At 30.7% G+C, this 24,642-nt stretch overlaps 1 protein-coding gene across 2 annotated transcripts in view; it reads left to right on the top strand.

Annotated features, from left to right (window-relative positions):
- Positions 1-7,449: 7,449 nt before the first annotated feature.
- Positions 7,450-24,642, top strand: part of LOC107446926 (phosphatidylinositol 4-kinase beta fwd) — a 68,688-nt gene continuing 51,495 nt past the window's right edge. The window contains exon 1 of one of the 2 annotated variants that reach the window (XM_043039201.2): positions 7,450-8,060. The gene's annotated coding sequence lies outside the window, so the exon portion shown is untranslated. Of the gene's footprint in view, positions 8,061-14,433; positions 14,712-24,642 lie in introns of those variants that run through there. The other variant, XM_043039202.2, reaches the window with a different exon arrangement.

The raw sequence follows: 24,642 nt of genomic DNA, 5'->3' as shown, positions 1-24,642 counted from the left end.
ATTTCATTGGGTGTCCAATGCCCGGTATCCGTTTTTGTTTTACTCAACATATTCAGAATTACATTAACCTTAAAATTATTCATAATGTAGTACTATTAGAAATCTATGTATTGCATCAATTTTTTTTAATAATGAAATAATTGTTTAGGAGTGACATATTTTACTTTTGTGCAGAATTTTAATTCACAAAAGTCTTGGTAAAATGGACACCTTTGAGAAATATCGTAGTACATTCCTATGTAACTAAGAAGAGGGGAGGGTCGAGAGACATGTAACCGGCCTTCTACTCGGATGACATGTAATATAGCGTAAAACAGTTCTTTACAATTTAAGTTTACTACATTATCTTAAATTTAAAGAAAAGTGTGATTAAAGCCGTAAACCGATAGCGGGTGCCTTTGTTATTTTGTATCAGACATGTATGCATCAGTAAACCAGCAAGAAATGATACTGCACTCAGAACTTAAACTTTTTAATCAATTTTCAAAGAACCAAAAAATAGCAGTAAAAAAATTTGCGAAACATTTAGATTTTCTGAAAAAACAAGACGACTGCTGCTCTTCCGCTACACCCCTGCTTTTTTTCTTGTCAACTAGAATTTATCTTCAAGCAAAATTCCATTCACGTTTCTAATGTACAAAGGGATTACAGTCCAGCAAAATTTCGATCATTTTGCGACTAAGTGAGCTCAATTTCGAATTGTGCTGGTGACGTCAGTTGTGATTCCCGGTGTAGGGCTCTTTGCTTGCTCTCCAGCAGTGAGACTCCACATTTATGACGAATAACAACAAAGAGAACGAGTGGACTCAAAGGAAACCAATGAGAAGAAAACATGTATAGAAAGAAAGTGTATATACAAATACATATGGGAGAAGTAAAGCATTATCGCAACACCACATAATATGTCATGGTGTTTAAGGTTCCATAATTTCTTGACAAACGGCATGATGGTCAAAATGCCTATACCGACCGCTTTTTTTCCCCGATAAGATATCTGGATCAGGGTGAACTTCAAACCTTCACCGGGGAAAAGTTAAACCTCAGCCCACCACAATGCTTTTTTATGTGTAAAAAAGTATCCGACCGAAACAATACTAGTGCTAACCAATTTTGAGTTTAGCCTCCTTTAGTGAATAATTTAAACCTTTTCCCTCGTATTTTTTTTAAAAAAAAAGGCTCAAGCTAGCATATTTAGAAACGACTTGAAAAATACGATGGTGTAACACCATTTTCGAATCTTTGGAGGACCGTTGCAATAATATTAACCCAAGATTCAATTATGGCTGCCTTTTATTCTGCCTCAGACTGAAACTGCCTGTCTTGGTCATATACAGTCTTCCTTAGGATAACCCCCTGACTCTTTTGGGGGGAGGGGGATTGAAATCGAGGGAAAATTCAGGCCTTTCCATGACATGAAATATTTTTTTTAATTTTTGTTAAAGCTCAACAGCAAGTGGTAAGGTCGTATATGTTATAAGAGTCCTAGTTCCTGCTGTCAGATGCCCACGGATTTTGACATAATTAGGGAGGGGCGAAATGGTGAGGGAGTACATGATTTCTGCTCCTCCGATTTGCACTTGAAATAAAAATGCAATGGACTCGAAGGATGCAATGGATGCTTATTCTGGAAAACTCACCAATTATTTTATAGGTTTTTTTTCCACTGAGCCCTGGACACACGTGACCTATGATGTAGCATGAAGGGACGCTTTGTTGGCAGGTAGGAGCTTTATTTACGTTGCAATTCGCGATCGCAACGCGTGAGTACACCCTCTAGCGGAAGCCTGAAAATATCAGGCATTTATTTATTAAATTTTCATTTAGATGCCATTTTCTAAGAAGCAAAATTTCCCTAAGGAAAAGGCCGAGGAACTTGAGAAAACTCTCCAGAACATTGGTAAATCTTTCAGAAACAGAACACNCATAAGGGCATTTTTTGCACTTTTTAAGGGCATTAATTGAGATTTTTTAAGTCATCAAAATCCGGGCTCTAGTCATCACTTTATAAATTTTTACAGTTTTGACCACCTTATGAGCCACGATGGCTCAGTGGTTAAAGCACTGTGAACTGTTATTGAACTGGGGTTCGATAACCCAGTGGTGGCTTGAAGCCTACCCAGCTTCAGATGGATGGGTACTAGTTTGTCTGTGAAGTAAAGGTGGCCTGTGCTCAGTGCTGACCACATGGCCACAATCACGCAGTTCGTCAAGGAATTGTGGAGCCTTAATCTCCATGAATGGGCTGTTACGGGAATACTTTACTTTTAACCACACTGTACAGCTGATTTTCATCAACATTCAAAAGCACAACTCTCCAATTATAATTTCATGTGCTTACCTTTCAACAATTCATTTGTCATTATTGACAAACGAAAATAGAAAAGATCTTTTCTTAAACTTTAAAAATTAAGATTCGTACAAAGATTTTATTACTAAGAAATTTTTCTTTAATGACCGTCTTCATATGATTACGGATATCCAGTCCGAGAAGTTTATAACCTTGATAATCTATATCCATTAAAAAAATTTTGACAATTCATGATGTAGAAACTGTGGCCATAGATCCCGATTAAAAATTAAATAGTGCTACTCACTTTTTAAAAAAGATAACAAAGTATTTCAGATTTAGCTCACTCTATTTTGGAGTCAACACGACTGTCAACTAAATATGATCACTAAAATTATTAACACGTCTCGGTAGTTAAACTGTCTAATTTTATTTCGTAACAGGCGTTGTGAACAACCGATCCATTTTTGGGTTTCCGACAGTCAGTGTTCAACTCCGTAGCCTTGATTTTTTCTTAAACACAATTCAGAAAACAAGGAAACTCGTGGATCAAGCATTGAGACAAACTAGCTATTCTGGATGACTTGTTGATGCAACTAACTTGTATTTATGTTACATAGGGAGAAAAACACGAAAACATCCCACGATTAACTCACGATGGACCGTTTACCTCTGAAGATATTTCTATGTCAGCACTGTGGTCAGTGCCAAATTCGTATCGACCAGTCATCGCTGGTATTCGAACCTGTGTCACTTCATTAAGTGGTGAGCGCTCTACACCCTGAGCCACCGTTGTTTGGTAGTCAAACTATCCTATTTCTTCTTCGACGGCCAGTTAGTTCACCCGCTTTTGAAAGGAGCCTATAACCTGCTTTTTAAATCTTCCTTCCCTACTTTGTGCTGAGTTGACCACGCGGTTTTAATTGTTGAGCGTTCATAAACCTACAGTAATCAGTTGTTTCGCCATACAAATTTATCTAGTGATTGTAAAAGATGTGAAAATATAGTTATATGTTACTGATCACACTGGGGAACGATTTTTTTTAGCTTATTTTGTTTTCTGTTGCATTGAGATTTTTTGGCAGATCTCAGCTTCTATCGCTGTTAAGTACACAAGAGGGCGACCTTTGTGCTAAAATACAAACTAAGGTAAACAACGTTAAAGAGCACAAAATTTCATTTCTTTTCTCATTTCTTTCTGTTGCACTGATGAAGGTTGCCCTTTGAGCATCCGAAACAGCTGTCGGCTTTTAGTAATATTTTTGAGCTCTTTAACGTTGCTTACCTTAGTTTCTATCGCTGTTGTTGTTGTAGCTCATTTACGTTGAACTAGAGCCGCACAATGGGCTATTGGCGACGGTCTGGGAAAAATCCCTGAGGATGATCCGAAGACAAGCCATCACGATTTTGATCCTCTGCAGGGGGGTGGCACCTCCGCTTCGGTAGCCCAACGACCTGCACACGAAGTCGAGCACTTTACGGTAGAACAGTTTAGCGAGGACCAATACCACTTACCCTCGGTCCCTACTCAAACTGATCCAAGTGGTCACCCACCCGCACACTGACCACAGCCAGTGATGTTTGACTTCAGTGATCTGCTGGGAGCCGTGACTTAACGATCAGTCCACTGCGGGACCAACTTCTATCACATGTCTAATTTCAAATCAACAACCGGTTTCTCTCAACCTGCTACAATTTTCATGTATATTAACATAATAATCCAAACCTGGATTCTTTAAAATTCACCTGAGNGGTAGAATAGCTCTTTTTGAGGTAGCCAATCAACTATGAGTTAGAATCTTTTTGGGAAAGGCTAAACTAGATCTTAGCCTGAGGCGGGGTGTGATTTTCAGCGCCATCTAGTTTTCAAGTTTGAGGCTAGAATCCACTTTAGGACCGCCTTAAGGCGCACTTGACGCATTTTGTCACCCCGTCGGCGGGATGCGAGAGAGAGAAAGGTAGATGTACGTTTGATATAATCGGGAGAGGGCCTCCCTTGGTATTCTAAGAGCTGGAAGCTCTTACTGCAAAACAATACCTATTTCTTTTGTTTTTAAATAAAGTTAAGTTTTATTGTTTTAAAAATTTGGTCTGCTTATTTATTGGAAAGGTAAAAGGCATTACAGAGACCATGAACGATCTCCTGCCCGCGGACCTGAATTAATGTTACCTACTGCAGGTGACTTGCATTTTTTCACGGTATTTCGCGTTATACAATGAGCTGCAGCCGAAATCTATAGATTTGACACGATTTATTGACTTAACGGACATCAATATGAGTGGTAAAATCAAATAAAATTGAACCACTATATTGACCAGTACAAAAAAGTTTATTGACATTAGCTTACTTACTCCTGATACAGCATTAATTTTTTAACCGTTCTCGAAAAAAAAATCTTAACTCGAATTCACAATAAAACGAGCATCGATGAATAATAAAACGCACATATCACTATCCGTCAAATTGACAACACTGCAGGTAGGAAACATTTAGAAAGAGAAAGAATTTAGGGGAAGAACAGAAAGAATTTAGAAGAATTTAGAATTACAGAATTATTTTACAGAAAGAATTTAGGGGAATTCCCTAGGCATAACTTTTGAATTTCTCTCAACTGAGTTGTCATGATTAAAGTGGGGTTGCAACCTGTCATATTTATTTTGAAAATGGGAGAAATTTCCAAAAGTTCAGATCGATCGAGATTTCTGGTATGGATTTGAGGACCCCCTGAGCTTGAGGGCCCCGGGGCACTGCCCCGCCTAGCCCCTAGGTAGCTACGCCACTGATCTTGAAGTGCTAGTTTTTCAACATGGCCACGTAGAAGAAGATTTTGTATAATTAAATACCTCAAGCAAGCTAATATTCCTTTAAATATATTTCGCCACCGTTCTTTTTCGGACTGAATGTTCGCTTCTAATGATACATCATTTCCCGTTCTACTTATTAATCTTGGTTCTGTTTCTTTCCAAGCCGTAAGTGATTTTCAGTTATTTGGACTTCTTTCAGGGCTAATCAAATCATCTTTTTTCTTCCATTTATTAAAACCAGCTGATGTTACGAAAGATGATTGTGTAGCGGAATTTGATGTAATAAACAGTAAGCAACGAAAGCAGTACGCTGCAGTATTTTTTGATGAATATAATAACCAGGATCGGTTAACTTCAGTTCCTTCTTCTTCACTACCGTCCCGTCGAGAAAACCAAGATTTTGGCATTAGACGATTAGTTGACCGTGACTACATGTAAGTACATTAGAGTGTTATTGTTACTGTTTTAAAATTACAAGCGTAAGCCACATTGCGTTTATAGAAAAAAAATAGTGTTCTGAAAAGAAGAATGTTTGTACTTTGTACACTGCAAATATTTATTGCAACATATTACTTTATCAGACAAATCAAGAAAGGAGATAATTTATGTAACCACACAGAGTAGATGCCATAAGCAAGTGCTGACAGACACAGGGTCGAGTCAGCCCGGCCAGTAGAAAAGACATGTCATTTCTATTATGAATATATTATTACAGTTTGATTTAGACTATTAGTGTTCCTTTTTTTACCTTTTTATTTACGAATTAACATTTATTATATTACACTGGCACTAAATTTAAAATATATTTTCTAGAAATCAATTATAATAAAAATAAAAATTATCCAGCAATTTTTTTTTTGTGGACCATTTGGCGCCCCTTTGTGAGTAGCGCCCGGGGCATGATGCCCCCCCTTGCCCACCCCTCGCTACGCCACTGCCACAGTTACAGATTTTGTGGTTTCTAAGTGCCGCCAATCTACACCTAAAAGTTTTGCGTCGCACTAGAGTTGCACAATAGGCTATTGGCGACGGTCTGGGAAACATCTCGGAGGATGATCCGAATACATGCCATCCATCACAATTTTGATCCTCTGCGGAGGGGATGGCACCCCCGCTTCGGTAGCCCAACGACCTGCGCACGAAGTCGAGCACTTTATGGTAGAACAGTTTAACGAGGACCAATACCGCACACCCTCGGTCCCTACACAGACTGATCCAAGTGGTCACCCACCCGCACACTGACCGTAGTTAGTGATGCTCGACTTCGGTGATCTGCTGGGAACCGTGTCTTAGCGATCAGTCCACTGCGGGACGCAAACAACAAGGAATCCAAAAGATTAATGTGTGCGAACAACAGGATTGCTCTTTATTGGCGCTTTAGAGCGGTAGCGTTAGTACCAAAAATTCAACAAGAATACAAATATTCTGTTTCTAAGTTACGTATTGAAATTCATATCGAGATCTTGCAATTATAAAATTTTATTGTGTGGTATGTCATCTTAAAGTAATAAAGGGATAATCTGTGTAGATATTATTTGAGAATAAAGTTTTCAAATGAAGAACATATCATTTAGGAATTCTCCGGATTTATAAAGCAGGTCAGCGTTATAATTTATAAAATAAAAAATTTTACTTGTAAATAATTTTTTTTTTCTTATTTGATGATAATTTTCTATAGAATGGTTTTCTACGTCTGATTATGAATAAAAAAAACAAAAACAAAAAACATGAAAGCTTTTTATTTTAATGTGAGGAATTTTTGGAACAGTTTTTTTTTCTTTGTAAGCATTCCTCTTTATTTTTTTACGTTTTTTTAGCTTCCAAATAATGATTTTTATTGAAACTTTAAATTTTTTTGATAAATATAGTTATCAAAAAACTTTTTTTACAAAATTAAATTATATAAAATTGTGAGGCTTATGTATACTTTTTGCTTATTTTAGTGTTTGAAGTAATATGACTCTTAAGACTATGGATTGTAAAGTTTAAATATGCCTTTCATGTTATGTCATTAAATTTAGTAAAACTATTTCTCAGGCATTAGGTTTTAACTCTAATAAGAAGATGCATATTTTTTTTTTCTGTTTATTTACAAATATTTTTCCGATGTGCTTTGGTGGATGTTCCTTTTCTAAAAGAAAAGAGATACCATTTTGTTTTCATTTGCATAAGAAAGAATATCAAACATTTTTCTTTTTTAAATTTAACGAGCACAATTAAGAAGGAACTTTACAATGCTACATGCTACCTTAAAGACGTCTCCAGAGTAACTGAATGATTGTTCATATAAAAATCGCAGGTACTCGTCTCATACAACAACGCCCCCTATAGTTCGTGGCGTTCGCGAATAGAATTGCACAATGGTCTAAAGGCGACGTTCTGGGAAAAATCCCTGAGGATGATTCGAAGACATTTTGATGGCTCCTCCACATTAATAGCCAGATGACCAGCGCCGAAGTCGAGCACTTTATGGTAGAACAGTTTAACGAGGGCCGGTACCACGCACCCTCAAACCCTAAACGGGCTGATCAAAGTTCTCGAATAGGACCAATCAGATTCACCAATATCGTTGATTTTTATCCGTAGTGAAAGTAACGCTGAAGTAGAAGGAATTTATTTTATTTATTTAATCAAATAATTTGAAATGAGTTCTAAATCAAGAAAAAACCTAATTAAATATTTTGATTGCAGTTTGTAGGAATAAAAAAGAAACATTTTTAAATTCACAGTTAATGAATTCAATTGCGGTTATGAGTCACTCTTCAGACAAGAGGTTTAGAAATTAGTTTTTGTTATGTTGACAAAATACTGTCAAAATTAGACCTAATTATGCATTTATCTTGATATTTTATTTTTGACTTCCTATTCTTCAATCATTAAAACTATTTTATTCCTCTAAAAGTGCTGCTTAATAACTATTGGATTAGGTTTGTGTTAATGATTTTAGGTCATGCCAACTACATCTAAAGTAAGTATATTTTTGAGAATATGAAAGTTTGTTTATAATGTTTTCTATTGACTAATGTATAATTATATATAGGTATGAAACTAATATGAAAGTATTACATATCATTGAATTGTTATTTTTTTCATGATGGGTGCATGTGTACTCAATTTTTGCTAAATATTGTCCTGTTTGTGTCGTATGTTAGGTCTGCGACATGATCTATATGTGATTTCAGGCTTCAATTTTAATTATGCAGACATAAATAACCTCAATGCTTTAAAATTTGTTGCATATTCTGACTGACTATATTTTTACTAATTATGGTCGTATGATGTCTCGCCTTATTATTATTTTTTTTATCAAATTAAGATTTTATTAAATATTGCAGTTAACATTATAAATTTGACAATTCTAATTGAGCTACGTCATAACACCGATTTTAGATGGTTATTTCCATAGTATAATTCTTTTTTATTTCAAATTTTACCCTTTTAAAATTCAAGTTTTTGAAAAATGTCTAATTGTTATTTTATTTTCCCAAGTGCATATTGAAATATTTTTTAAATTTAAAATAGCTGATGAAGGGATATGTCAGCATGTTTTTGTAATCAACTGTCTTTTTACTTAGTGTATGTAGTATAAATAAATTACATTCATAGTTATTGCATCTTTAGTTAATTAATTAATTTGATCAATTCTTGAAATATTTATTAGTTTATTAAGAGAATATCTACTTTAAGTAAATTCTCAGTTCGCTAAATAATATCTATTTAAATCAATTTCATTTCGAGCATATTTTCGTATCCTGATCTGTCCCGCTAACTACAATCGCCAAGGTGCCAAATAGATTTTAAACTTGCAATTAAAAATTTAAAAAAAAAGACATGTAGATGTTTGCCTGGAGGGTGGCTACGAGTTATACTTTTCGAGTTTGTCCTTTTCTGTGTTTTCTTTATTTTTATTTCTTGGGGCTGCTGCCTTAAAGTTGCCAAGACTTGGCGATTTTTCCGCCGCTGGTCATGATACAGAAATCACCCCTTCATTTCAGTGGTATATAATATATTTCAGATTTGTGCTAAATTTGTTAGTATTAGCTATCAGGTATTGTTTTTTTTTTGAAATTTTTATTTACTATGTTTATGAAATTTCTATTAAAATACAAACTTATTTTAGTAAATAAACTTAGTTTTTGGCTTACTAATATGCTATTTTGTTGTTGCCAATTCTGTGCAAAGGGAAGAGAGAAAAACTAGAAATAGAATACCGCTATAAAAATTTGTCTAAGTGAAATGCATTCTGTTCTATGCAGGGTTGTGGTGATTTTACTGATTACTTTTTTAAATAAGCTGATTTTTTTTTAAGTCATTGATTTATTTTAATTTACGAACTTTTTTTATTCATTTTACAAAAAATTAATTTTAGCTTATGAAAAAATTTGGTGTATAAAAGATGCTTATTCAGTTTCAAAATATGATTTAATATTTATTACAAACTTTAAAAAAAAAGAATATAGAATAGAGCTTCATACATAATTAATTTATGAAATTTATTTAACTAGCAAATACCTATGTTTGAGAATACTTCGAAAACATTTTTGTAATTCGTGAGCAGTTATAAACCCCTGAATCCCTCAAATTCAGTAATCCCTGAATAAATAAAATCAAACTTATTTTTACTCAGGACCCAACTTGGTCAGATATCAGAAAATTAAGGTGTGAAAATATTAATTAAAATAAGATAAAAATTAAGTTAAGATGAGATAAGATTAAAAAAATACTTTTGTTCTTTTAAACTCCAGGCAAAAATTTTTTTTTGATTTATTATTTATGTACATAAGCATTACGTTTAATATGCAGGGTTTGAAATTAATAGGAGTCCATTGGGCTACTAGAATTTGACTTAAAATAAAAATGCACTTTTGGTTTTTTGATTATGATTTCATGTTTTTGTCACAAAATATCATAATTCAACCTGATTTTGAACATTACACACTCTATATTTGTATATAATTTTGGTTTAACTTCTAACTGGTTTTAGTTAACTTAATATTTTTTTTTTTTTTTCCACAATTGAGACCTATAAAATGTTAAGGATTAGTAATGTCTTTTAGTTTTTGGTTCTGTAAACCAGTGACTAAATATTTTGAAATAAAAAGCGCTTGGTAAGTTTTTACGTGGTGTGAAACTTTTTTAAAAAGTGCTTGAAGGTGCTTATTTTCAATTTTTGTTTTTTAAAAGTCCTTAAAGGTGCTTTTTTTATTGGAGGTTTTTAAAAAGTGCTTAGTATTACCTTTTCGAAAAGTAGAATTTTTTTCTTTACCATGTCGATTTTCGCTACATATTATGCAAAAGCGTGGTTTTCACAATATTCTATTCAACGTTTTCACAATTAATTCAACCGCAATCCATTTCGGCATACTGCCGGTCCGTAGTGTATGTAGCATTTTAACGTCGGTCCAATAATTTTACATGTTCGATAAAATATTTGCGAGTTCGCATGTGCGTCTATTGAGTTGGGTTCGATGAGATTCTAGCACACTCATGTGCAACTCTGCTGCATTTTGCAAGATAATCTTAAATTCAGGCTTCATTTTCCACCCTCTGAAGTCCAACTGAAATATCTTTCCATCTTTTTATGTTAGCTAATATATTCAAGAAAAAATTCTTAGCCAGAAACGAGTTATTTTATCATGATCATGAAAATTATTTTGCATTTTGTTAATGTATATAGTGCTTAAAAATATTTTTGGGTGCTTAACCTTCCGTTAGTCGCGCGCACCTCACAGGTGCATCCCTACTGCACTTCCACCTCNGCTTAAAAAGTACTTAAAAGGTGCTTATTTTTCGTTGAAAGATTTGGCTACGCACCCTGTTTTAAGTAAACAAAACCAAATGTATATAAATAAAATATGTTTATTAAAAAAAACAAATTATTTACTGGCTAATTGAAAATCATTTTCATGTCACGTGTATCCACATTTAGCCTCTTTTCTTTATTTATTAGTATATTGAGAACATCTAAGAATAATTTACATACATTCTTCTCTCATTAATTTTTAATATAAAATCTTTAATAAAATTAAATTGTATTAAAAATAAAATTTATTAAAAATTAAAAAAGCATCTCTGTATTAATGAATTATATTGAAAAATATTTTTAACTGTTACAGGACCTAGCTTAGAAAATTGTCTGCAACTTTTTGTACATATATTTTATTCATATTTAAAGTAGTGCAGTGGTCAAATTAAAAGGCTTTGTTGGCCATTTTTGGTCCTCTAGTTATTTGGTTGTTTGGTTATCTAGTTGTTACTAAGGTCTAGTTATCTAGTTGTTTGGTGTCCTTGATTTAGTAAATGCTTCATACCTTTTAATACTAACATATGATCATAATATGAACATTAGAATAATATTGAAAGTTATTATGGTTGATTTTTGGTTTGCCAATTTAAGATATATTTTATAGCTTATACCATTCATTTACGAGTGACTGATGTTTGATATTATTTCTTTGCTGAAAGATGAAACGGGAATGAGAAGGCAGGTGTAGTGTTTCATCTTTGGTGCACTTGTACCAAATGACAATGAAAAGGATCATAACAAAAATAGCAAATAAACACCTGAAAGTAATATTCCCAAAAGAAATTTGACAATAAAATTAAAAGAATAAAATGTATAAATAAATGGAGGATTTTTCTGAAAAAATAAGAACTGAAAAAGGCAAATCAGATGCAAAAGATAGATAATAAAAGAAACGAAAAAATAAAGAATTAACAGCAAAAGAATACCAAGATAAATAAAGCTCAGAGCAGCAGTTGCAGAAATTCTAACCTTAATATAATTAATGCTTAATTTTCCAGGTCCCGCAGTGGACTGATCGTTAAGACACTGTTCCCAGCAGATCACTGAAGTCAAGCGTCACTGACTGCGGTCAGTGTGCGGGTGGGTGACCACTTGGATCAGTCTGCGTAGGGACCGAGGGTGTGCGGTATAGGTCCTCGTTAAACTATGTTAGCGTAAAGTGCTCGACTTCACGTGCAGGTCGTTGAGCTACCGAAACGGGGGTGCCATCCCCTCTGCAGAGGATCAAAATTGTGTCTTCGGATCATCCTCGGGGATGTTTCCCAGACCGTCGCCAATTACAAAGTCGAAAATTACTTTATATTGGGAAAATTCTTGAAAAAGATCTTTAGATTTCGAAAATTTCCTATTGTAGTTTTTCTTTCTTTATATTTTTTTAGAAACTTTCTGTTCTACATAGAATAAATTTAAATTTTCTCTATCCAAAATTATAAGTAAAAAAATATCTAGCAAACATTATTTCTTTTTATTCAAGCTTATTTAGTGGGTGTCTCAAACTGAGAACATTGCAGCTGATTTAATTTTGTAGTTGCTAATATTAAAATATATTTTAACTCAATTTTTCAAAAAGTTTTAAAATTCCCTGTATGTGGGTGTATTCCCTGTGTTCTTCATAATGTTAGCAAAATCCACTGAATTTTTTTCCATTTCTTGGCGACTATGATCACCTGAATCTTTGCTAATATTTTTTAGACTTCCTTCCTATCAAATGTTTCAGCTTAACAATAAGGTTGATAGTTTTAAAATAATGAAGTTTTGATAATTTAACCAGAACGCTTGTATTCATTCATGTGGCCACTATCTGTCTGGCTCCAACTTACTGTACATCCTTCATAGTTTTTCTAAGGGAAGTGTTTCCTTTTCTATATTTCTGCTTCACTACCTGTCTTTGACGAGAATTTTTTTTTCCTCTTCAGGGATGTGTATTTTCATCAAGTTTGGAAGAATTATTATTTTGGTAAAAAAATTTTTTTAAAATCATTTATTACAATAATGAAATTTGCTGTTTCCCATTTGAATTTTTCTATTAGAGTGGTGAAGTGTAAGCAAGTGGTTTTTTCAATAATGTTTAAAAGTGTTTATTTTTTTTATTTTATTAAGTAAGACATAGTTTTAAATGATTCCAAAAATTCGTGTCCAATCTGGATAAAATAAATTATAATAAATGCCTAAATTGAAGTGTTGTGCTTATAGTGAGATTGGAAAGCAATGTGGCCATTCAGCAATCACTTAAAATTTAGGGCGTTAAAACTCACGTGTTTTTCTGACCAGACATATTCTGCATTGCCAAAATTACTTGAGTGGAAAAAATAAAGAAATAAAGAGCATGTGGATGAAATTAAAATCGTCCAACAGTTCTCTGAAAAGAAAAAAAGAAAAGAAACTTACATTTTTGTTGTTGGAACGAAATTGTTAAGAGGATGATAACCATAGTAACTATAGAAAATTATTATGACTTATATTTTTTCAGAAACTGTTGTCTTTTATTTGACTCCGAATTAAGTTCGAACTTGTGCAATTCCCTGTTACTTCAATTAAGCTAATTTTTGATAAAAATTAATGTGTGCTAAAATCTTTTCTTATTTTTTTTGCTATAAAATATGATTTTAATTTTTTTGATATTTTTTTGGAATGATTTGTAGAAGTGTAAAAATGAATTTTTTTTATTATTATTTAGCATCAAACTGCTTGTACGTAATGTGCAATTTCTTTCTACTAAGCACATGTGATGTTTATTCTTCACAATTTTGGCTAATAAAAATCTAAGACTGATACATTTTCGATTTATACAATTCTAAGAATAATACATTTTTGAATTATACAAATTTAAGACTAATATATTCAGTAATACTTAATAAATAGTTAATATTTTTTTTTTTAAATTCATTATAAAACTAAACATTTTTACAAAAAAGAAAAAAAAACAGCAAAAACTGAATTACTACTTATGAAAGATACTTAATTATTTGAAGGGGGGAAACAATTCATTTTAAGCCTCATATTTTAGTTGAGTTCTATTTCCAAATTTAAAATCTTTCGAAAAATCTGATCTTATTTAATAACATAATATCTAAAAATGCAGCATTACAATGTATAATTGTTTAATCACCAATTTTATTTTTATCTCTTTTACAAAGAAACCAATTTAAAAGCATAATAAAAAAGAGTAATTTTTATATGCGCTAACTGTTTCTTTCTGAATTGTAGATTAATTATAAATTTAAATTCTTTCGGTAATTTGTTCTCTCTTCAATATGATTTAAGAGTGGTTAGAAACTTTTAATATTTATTGAATTAAATTAAAATTTCAAACATAGCACATATACTGCATAAAATGTGTTTTTTAAGCGAATAAAAAAATATGTAGAACTTTTATTATTTACTCTTCATGATAATAAGTTAGGGCCCTTTAATTAATACATTTCTCCTTATCGAAAATCATCATTTGTTAATACGCTCAGAAAATTCGACTTATCTTTTCTCCGACCTTGATTAAAAAGCACTAGCTTTGGCGACCGATTCGCCGGTTGTCGCCAAAAACTTCGTGGTCAAGTTGCAAAATGTGCTAGAAGTACTCACTTCGTAAAATGAACGATAGGCGGTTGTGTGAGGATCGTGCTTTATTGTTGACATCAGGAAGAAATTATTTTTAAGTGTTTTCTTTACTGGTTTGTTTTTATTATTCGTCTGCCAAATCTTTATGGTTCGACGACCTTCTGAAATTTTCTTCTGGAAATATAATTTGTGTTTTATTTGCATGTTTTAGACATGTTGTGAATATATGTTTACAAAAATCACGTGTTGATACGCGAGGTGAGTGCACAATTTTCATTGACATTTTAGCTTTTTTTTTTTCGTAATCATTTCTTGAAAACCCAAGTTTAATATCAATTCTTTGAAATCAGTATTTCTGTTAAGCAGCTGAAATGTTTGAATTAATCTAATTTCTCTGAAGAAATTTTTCTTAACTGCTTCATAACTTTCTGAAATATTTGTATGTTTTGGTTGAATGTTTTTTTTATTTGCTTGAAGATTTTGCATGTTTTAGAAATGTTGTGAACATATGTTTACAAAAAATCACGTGTTGAATCGTGAGGTGAAGGCACAATTTTCATTAACGTTTGTTGCTCTTTTTTTTTTAATCTCTTGAAAACCCAAGTTTAATGTAAATTCTTTGTAATCAGTATTTCCGTTAACCAGCTGAAATATTTGAATTAATCTAATAATTTGTCCGAAAAATTTTTCCTAACTGCTTTATGTCTTTCTGAAATCATCATTAATGTCGTTTTTGTCGATATTTTTGTTATAACTTTTTGCTTAAACTTATTTTAGCAGATAGTATTAAATAAAATTGTAAATCAGTTAAATGTAAGCCTTTTAATGTAAACGTAATTATATATAAATTGGAGAAATAATTATAATGGTGTAGTATAGTAATGTTATTTTTTAGCGAAATGAGCAAAATTTACCAATAGATTGTTATATTGTATTTAGTTCAACACTACAATGCTACATAAATGAAATCATATGGGTCTCTTTTTTAAAACTACTTTCTTTTCTTATTAATTTTGAAACAAAAAAAAAAAAAATTTGTTACTAAAATTTTTTATTTAAAATGATAGTTTGCTACTTATAAATGAGTAATATAAATTTCCTTAATTAGGGTTAAAAGCTTTTTGTAATAGAATAGGGTATTAATGAGGAAACATTATTTCGAACATTAGCTACACTCTTATGAGGTATTAAATGGTAAAGGCTTTTGAGGTAAGCTTATTTATTATAAGATATCTTTCTTATCTTATCCTATTTTGGATACAGTTTATAATTTTTGAATTTCTGATTATTGTGTTTCGAATAGAGAATTCATCGAATAGTGAATTTTACGGCACATACATATTTTTTATTTAGTTGTATAATCAAATGATTAAGTTATAAATCTCTATCATGAGATGGAATACATACATTAATACAAATCTGCGATTGAGTAATTTATTTTAAATCTGAAAATCAGTGGTGGAAAGTACAGGCCAAATATTAAATAAATGATAGTCTTATAAAATATATATCAAAATAGTACCTGATAGAAACAGATTTTAAAATGACGAGGTATTTTTATTTCTTTGTATGAGGAAATTAATATAAATAAACGAGTTATAATTTACTAAATGCATACTTTTAAAACTTGATTTATTTTATTAATCTAAATAGCATCTAATCTTTCTACTCTATTCAATCTGCTAGTTTTTGTAAGAAATTTTTTTTTAATATTAAAATTTAAAAAAACTTTTTTTTTTAAAAAAAACTTATGGGAGAAATATAATAAATTAATGTAAATTGATTTATTAAAAGTTTATAAGAATAGTTTTAAAATGAATTGTTTTCCTAGTTAACTTAAATTTAGAATAAAATTTTCTCGTTTTTCCTTAAAACCTGTTCTTCATTATAGTTAGAACTAGGAAATTTGAATAAATCTAGTGCAAATTTTAGCATTTATCTTTTCTATACATTTATAGTAAGGATTTTATTTTTAAAAAGAAATATTCGACTAGACCAATTGCTATTTATTCCGCTTCAGTGGCCAAACACTGATTAGTTATTCTGTGCATTCCTAGTTTCTCTATCATTCCTTCAACATTTTAAGATAGTATCGGCATTACTTTGTTTTAAGATTAGAGGGATTGAATTTGTGTTATTATACCCTTTTACTAATATTAATAGTTTTTTCAAGTTAAAAGCCCAGAAAATAGATATTTTTTAATCCAAATTTATTAAATCTTCAACTCGTGAATTTCAAAAGTACGAGTTAACAAACAGAAAAAGTACATTTATAACCAGTGGTTTAGTGGCATGAGATCTGGACTTCTCTCATTCTTTTAAAACAGGATGGTATTTTTAAAATCCTTTTTGATGGGAGGTGTTTTTTCAGTAGTTTTTGTTTAATTTTCAACTCATGCAATTATATTATCTTCTCAATTTGTCTATTTAAATTTCATGGCAAATATCAAAAATAGGCTAATACTTTCATGATCCTTGCTTAAGTCGGATAGGAATGCACAGTGCCAGTTTTTGTAGAGATTGGTTGAATTCCTAAAAAAACTGTCAAAATAATATAAGCTCTGTTAAATATTTATTTTCCATTGAAATCACACTTTATAGTAAGATTGGTCCATAATTACTAATAGTCCTCATTTCCGAAAAAACCATATGCTACATTCATTAAAAGGCTTAAATAACTCCAGATAACTGTTCATTTAAAATCTTAACACCGTCTTTTGAAAATGTTTTACAAAATGTTACTAATTGGAAAATAATTGGATAACTAAAAAAAAGGAATTTTAATCAGAAAATTATCACATATATATATTTTTCTGAATTAGGGGTATTTACATTAGGGGGGATGTTCCCTAGGAAGAAGTCATCCCTAGGGAAGAAGTGATATGTGTGTGTATTTTTAGAAATAACTAGTGTAAACAATTATGATCGGATTTTGTTCAGTTAAGATCTTAAAACTTATTTTGAGTTATTAAAATTTTAAAATGCCTAAATTCAAAACTGATAATTTTAAACTGTTTTCAATTTCTTTTTTATGGCTCATTTATAGATCATTAAATATTTTTTATCCATTAATAAATACAACAAAACGAAGACAAAGATAAAATAATATATTTTTAAATTTATCCGGATTAAGGCAAAACATTTTTATTTCATCTGTGAGAAAGTTAAAAAAAAAAAAAAATCNAAAAAAAAAAAAAAACCCCCCCCCCCCAAAAAAAGAAGGGAATTTATATTTGCTATCCTGTTAATAAAAAAATTTGACTGTTTAAGTCAAATTTGTTATACATTTCCTAATTGCGAAAACGATTTTCAATTTTTTAGTTCGTATACGATTTTCTAGTATCTTCCCAAATCAAATGTTATAGTCATAAGTATCTGTATCAACCATGTAAATATATTAATTAGCATTGTTTAAGTGTGATTAAAACATTCCATCCCGATTTTATTCAATTTATTGTTCTTATTTTCCCTAAATAATAATTCCATTGACTAGGAAGTGCGTTTCTTTGCTGCAGTGAGTTTTCCTGTAGAGCTACAAAAAATAACTGTGCAAGTTTAAATTTTTCTCTAATTCCCTCCCCCCCCCTCATGATTAACCTTAATGTGGTGAATCTAAGTGCTTTTCATTTCACGTGACTATTGCTTGACCTTGGTCTTGTATGTGTGTATTGTAAGATAATAGTGGAATTTGATTTTGAATAGCCTATGCAAGAGGAAAAGTTGTTTGCATTTTTGTGGCTTTTCATTGAATGCTAATTTTATATTTTATTGCATCTAGGATTAAATTCTTTCTTGCGGTGAATTTGATTATAATCAACGCAAACTAAAATTATTTAGTAGTGCGTTTTAATTTAAAATATGCTAGGAAAAAAATAAAAAATTAGTAATCTTTTTTCTTTCTTTAATTTGATTTTTGAAAAATAGGGTTTAATTCCTTTTTTCCACTTATTTAATTAGTACTTAATAGCCTGAACTAAAATAGTAACTAAGATTTTCAATGATTAGGTTGTAATAATTAAATGATTTTTGAAACATTTTAGTTAAATATTATCTGCTTAAATCACATAATTGATTTTAAGCATTATTAGTACTGATGATTTGTATGTATCAGATGATTTGGAGGTACATATTAAAAAAAATCTGATATTTAATTACAAAAAAAATCAGATTCTTTGATTTTTTTAAAAATAAAATCATGATTTTTGTCAACCTTATTTGAAAGTTATTTTATTTATTTATATGCAGTAAAGAAAAAAAAATTAACCTCTTGAAAAATTAACCGTTTTCTTACACAGAGGGTAGAATGCAAAATTTTTATTGCTTTTAAATTCGAAAGTATACATATACTTAGGTTTTTTAATTCTGATATAATTTTTTATGCTCTAGAAAATAATTAAGTTATGATCAGTTGCTATGAAAACTCAATTGATTGTGAACCCCCTAAAGAAAGCTAAGCCCTCTTAAAAGAAAGGTTGTTCACCCAGAATCTTTTATTATAAGAAATAAGGGATCATGGTAATGAGAATTCGCACGTCCGAGACTCGTCACATTCCCTTAGGGATCTCTGGTTAATATCCTTCTTGAAAAATAAATACTGTCAAGTTCGGAGGGCATTTCTTGTCAGACAATAACCAGCTACTTCTATTAGAGAATTTTTCAGAAACTGGAGCAGTAGTTCTTTTTCGGTTGCCAACTGAGCTGTAATTAATTATTGTTCAATTCACTCTTATGAATTCTGCTTGAGCAAATGCTAGCCTAATTTTGCAGAAAGCAGTGGACCTTGTTCAAAATTCGGTAGTCAGAGTCGAGTGCTTTATTAAATTTGTTCGGCCTTCACTTTCTCTTGTGTTCGTTTCCGGCAACATCATTACCGATGTAATTTCCTTCTATGAAGTGCTGCTGAACTCGTGATTTGTGGTAAACATTTGAAATATTGTTTTAAAAGATACTGTTTAAAACTGCAATTTATGAAAGGTTGTTGTCCAATGTCCATCAGCCTATTTACAACTAACAAATTAAAATTTGATACTTCATGCCTTTTAAACCCAGCAGCATTTGAAATGAACTCGGGACTTATCATTGAGCCTGTTTAGAAACACAACTAACTCTGTCTTGTGCCTTATTAAAATATTCATTAAATTCTAATAAAAAAAATTAATATTATTGTGTTGTAAAAGTTAATTTTAAATCGTATATTTCGTATGTATGTAGGGTTAGAGTTAAAAGTGTAATTCATTCATTAAAAACTACATTTTAAAAAGTCATTATTTTCAAGGTTTTAAAAGTCATTATTATCATTATTATTAAAAGTAATTATTATTAAAAGTCATTATTATTAAAAGTCATTATTATTAAAAATCATTATTATTAAAAGTCATATTATTTAAAAGTCATTATTATCAAGGTTTTTTGAGAGGTTAATTTAAAGTAAAAAATTAATGTAATGATAAGCTACAATTTAAATAATTGTCGCAATACAGAGATGCCAACTTGCTCTGTACATCGAATAAATATTTTCGAGTGGTAGTCTTTTAATATATGAATCTTGGTTTAATAAATTTGATTTATAAGGTTTTTACGCACTACTACTTCTAAATGATTCAAAGTCTTCTGTGACACGACGCTTTGTTGCAGTCAAGCCATGCCGAGCCTTTGAAGAAGTTGGCAAATTAACCGAAAATCAGCAAATTTTAGTTAATATTTTTCTACTGTTTTTTAAAATATTTTTCCGAATCTGAAGCAGCTATTATTTCTGGTAATATTCATTCGAATTATATTTTTATTCACTGTAAAATTATTTATCTAAAACATCTGAAGTATTTGTCGAATTTTTAACTAACCGGAAAAAGTTTAATTTTATGTTTTTTCATTTTTAAGTCATTATTATTTTATTTTTAAGTTATTTTTTATGATCATTTTTAAATATTTCCAAATCATAGCATGAGAGGGTAAGCATTTGTCAAGGGGAGTGGCTATCCAACCAAAATTCCAAACCATTCGTCTCCCGTAGTGCGTTCCTGTTCCTACAGGTTCTACTTCAGATTAGTTCAGTTATGGTATAACAGGAGGGCAACCATCAGTCTGACTATCTCACCCCACATTCCATGTGCTTCCCTGCACCTACTTGCACCATTTGATGTGAATTCAATTAATTAAAATTTCTTTTAATTTTTGAAAGAAAAACATTACGCAAAATTTTCGGTGATATCCAAGAAAGTAACGTCTGGCGAATTTTCTACAATCATGAAATTTATGCTAGATATGGGCGGCCAGATATAGTAAAAATCATGAAATCGAACTGAATAAGATGCATTAGTCACTAACTTCGATCAGAAGGTAACAATTTCACAAACGTATTGACCTTCAACAAGCCAGGTGGCACTTGTATACCGGGAAGACCTCCACTTTATATGAATTGATGTTAAATAAAAAAACAGTATTTGGTTGACTGATTGGAAAAGAAACTGTCGGGACGGCCCTGGACTTGTTTTTGGCTGTAACGCTAGAAATGAGTTAAGAATTTGCTCTAAAATCCTAATGCTGCCGTGCAATAAGAAAAAAGAAATCAACGTAAGCGTAAAAATATTTTAAATTGAGATTTTTACATATTTGTCAGTTTTTCTACGATGAGCTATTTATTGCAAAATTATTATTTTTTTTTTTCAAAAATTAATTTCGTTTTATCAATTTACTGAAATTTTATTATTCATAGCAATAGAAAGAAAATGCTTGTCAAGCCATTTTTCTCGAAATTTATCTTGAAGCACTTGCGTTGATTTTTCAAATGCACGGCTGTGTATACAGGTGTATTATAAATATGCTCCAATCTTCAGCTTTAAAGTTTGATACAGTTATTATCTTAGTTTTTTAAGTAACTATTTTTTGAAACTGACTACATTTTATTTTCTTCAAAATTTATAATAAAATTGATAAAAAGCATTTTTTTTTAAAATTCCATCTATGATTCGTGTAGTTCTTACATTTCTAAATCACTCGCAAACTTGTATAATATGTGAAAGAGTCATAAACATAAATTGTCAAATGTTGCATGATGCAGGGCTATTGCACCATGTAACTTACTGTTCGAATCTTAAAATGTAGAGCGGAAGGCTCATCATTTTCTTTGACTGTTGTGTTGCATTCATCCCCAATTTTTATTTCTCTTTTGGACGTGTAGGAGAGTTACTCACGCACGAGACAATACTTTTTTTTCTGTAAGGGAGGTCTTTATTTTTAGATTTTATTGCACTAGAATTCTATTTCGTTGCATGTCAATCTCCCGCGAGTGTTCGCATCGTAGGAAAGCATCTGCGGCTTATTGCATGTGGATTGTGAAAATTCCAAGCTGTGAAAGCGAAAGTATCTACTTCCTTAATTTAATTTTTTTTTATTTGAATTAAATCCAATATTAACTATAGACCACTGTTGCTGTAATTAGAATCATTGCAGGTATCTTTTGACATTATAACTAAGGTAATGGTTTTTGGGCAATTATTTGTTTAAATGAATGTTTTATGCACTGTTGTGAATCAGTAAGATGCCGCGTCTTTTTATTTTTTCTTTTCGATTCAATCAGGAAATTTATTTTTATTGTAATTAAGGCAATCGCTCTAGTAGGTAACTTTAAAGGTTTTTCTTTGTAAGTTTTTTTAAAGGATTTGTAAAAGTAGAAATACTGTTATTTAAAAGACTTAGAGCAGCGGTTCCCGATTTTTTCAGCTACTTGACCCCTGAACTATCGACTTCTTTTGATGGAAACCTGACTCGTAAAAAAAAAAAAAAAAATTTTTTTATCAAGTATTTATGTGTTTACAATAAGTAAATAAATATTTAGGAACGTTAGTGAAATTTTTTTTTTTTTTTATTGTTTCATAAATCTTAAAACTAAGTTTTATGTTAGACAGTTGGTTAGTTTACAGCGGCTTACAGTTCATTAGTTTTTGACATATGCATAAATCAAATTGAATAATAAGCTGACCTATGGTTTTTGAAAAAGAACTCTTATAAACTGAGATAAGTTATCGAAGAAAGAAAAAAAATTCTTTATGCTTGAATTTGGTCATTTTATTCTGATTTTTAAAGTTCGGTGAGAAATCCTGATGCAAACAGTTGTAAATGCACATCACTTAAGTAAATTTAATGTATATTTGGATAAAAAGTATTCTTTAAAACTTTTCTATTTTTTATTGACATTTTATTTAAATAATTTCATAAATATAACTGAAATATTAAATTAAAAATCAATTGTTGGTTGGATACAAATCTATTACAGGTTTCAAAAATAATTACTGGTTAAAAAAAGTCTCAACTCATGGAGTTACCTGTGCTCTTTTCACGGAACCTTAGGGTTCCGCGAAATGCCTTCTGGGAACAATTGATTGCGAGTATGAACAAATGTGTAGAAAAAAATTCCTCCAAATCCTTGAAGCACAATTTATTTATTTGTGGCTTGTTTTTGTTTGCATTGTAGTTTTTAATTGTTTCACAATAAGCTCTCTAATAAGTAAAGGATATTTTCTCGTCTTTTAATTGAAGTTGATATTAATCTTTTCAATACATAATTTTTTTTTTTGTATGGGAAAAAATAGTCGTAGTGCAGTTTAATACTAGTTTTTCTGTGTAGTTATCTCTCTTTTTTTTTTCTTAAAAAAAAAGGAAATTTAATTATTTGAGAGCCTTAATAATAATAAAAGAAATACATATAAAATGAGAAAAAGTTTTTATTTGTATTTTTCTGCTATGTAAATATTTGCTATAGATTTTATCGAAATAAATTTGACGGTTAGTTATATTGAACTAAGAAGTTACTGTGATATTAGTAATAAATCTTAAGTTGCTTCAACTAAATTAAACAAAAATATTATACATAGAATATAATGCATAGATGTGTCAAAACAATTTTATTCCAGACTCACTTCAATATGATGCCGCGGCTGTTTTCTATTCTAACAGCTCCACTCCCCCCCTTTTTTTTTAAAAGAACTCAATAATATTTTTATGGAAGTGCAATAACTTCATTGGAAGCTGTTTTTAGAAATTGAAGTACCGTATTTCTTGTGGTCTCAGTATTTATTCACCTACTGTGTTCAACGAGGGATGTTTTCTGAATTGTATGCTGTAGTTATAACTAAAAATGTCTTGAAATACTTATTTCGTTACAACTTAGAAAAATGAAATAATTTTTATTTTTATTCTTTCTATTCTATATTTATTTCTTTTTATTTAATTTATGTAATGTACAAATAAAAATATATAATGGTTTAATGTTGTGACCTCAAATATGCGAATTAATTAGTACAGACAATAGTTACAAATTCAGACACAAAAACGTACTTTCTGTGAGTAAACAAACCTTTGTTTTTCGGCGGATTCGAAATTTTGACGCCGGAAATATGGTCCCAATAGTTTAGTCAGGAAAGCGATCTAAATTTTGGACCTCTTAATGTTAATTTTTTTCTTTCACCATAGCTCGAGAACTTTTTAAGCGAATTGGAAAAACTTTGCACTCAATTATGAAATTCGTTTATCCAAAGATAAAAACATGCATCAAATGCAAAAAATAACTAAGTAAATATTTAATATTTTTTATTTTATTTAATAGTTCCAAAAATTTTTAAATTGGGAAGTGCGCAGTTTTTATGTCAAAGAAAGCAATTTCACATGGCAAAATAAATTTGCGTGAAAGTGGTCAAAAAGTTCTTAAAAAATCGAATTTTAAAAAGTACGTTATTTTTGTGTGTGGAAGTCCTTTTTTTTGTATTATACATAAACATATGATCGCTTCACTTCCAAAATCGATTATCTCCACTTTTAAAATTTTTTGTAAATTTAATTTTTTAAGTTCTCAATTGACTTTTTTTATTTTTTCTTACCGCTTTACATTGTTTTATGAAATGAATTAAAAATTTCGATTTTTATTTAACAGTACGAGTAGTCACTTCTGGAAATTGTAAAGTATGTGAGTGAAATGTTTTTTTCTACGCGTTTATCGCTTATCCATGTTTTACGTGGTTGCCGTTATTATAATAATCTATTGTCATACACTAAAGATTTTCCTCTACACAGCTGGTTGTGTTTTAAAGTAATCTCTACGAATAACGTCACAATTACGTGATGGAAGTGTTGTTATTCTCTCTAAAAGTAAATTTACTTTTTACCTTTTGTAATTTCCCTCAATCGTATTTTGTCA

This window comes from Parasteatoda tepidariorum, chromosome 5, assembly GCF_043381705.1.
Source record: "Parasteatoda tepidariorum isolate YZ-2023 chromosome 5, CAS_Ptep_4.0, whole genome shotgun sequence".
Lineage (NCBI taxonomy): Eukaryota > Metazoa > Arthropoda > Arachnida > Araneae > Theridiidae > Parasteatoda > Parasteatoda tepidariorum.
The sequence above is the reverse complement of the archived record's forward strand: the minus strand, read 5'-3'. Positions and strand labels throughout refer to the sequence as shown.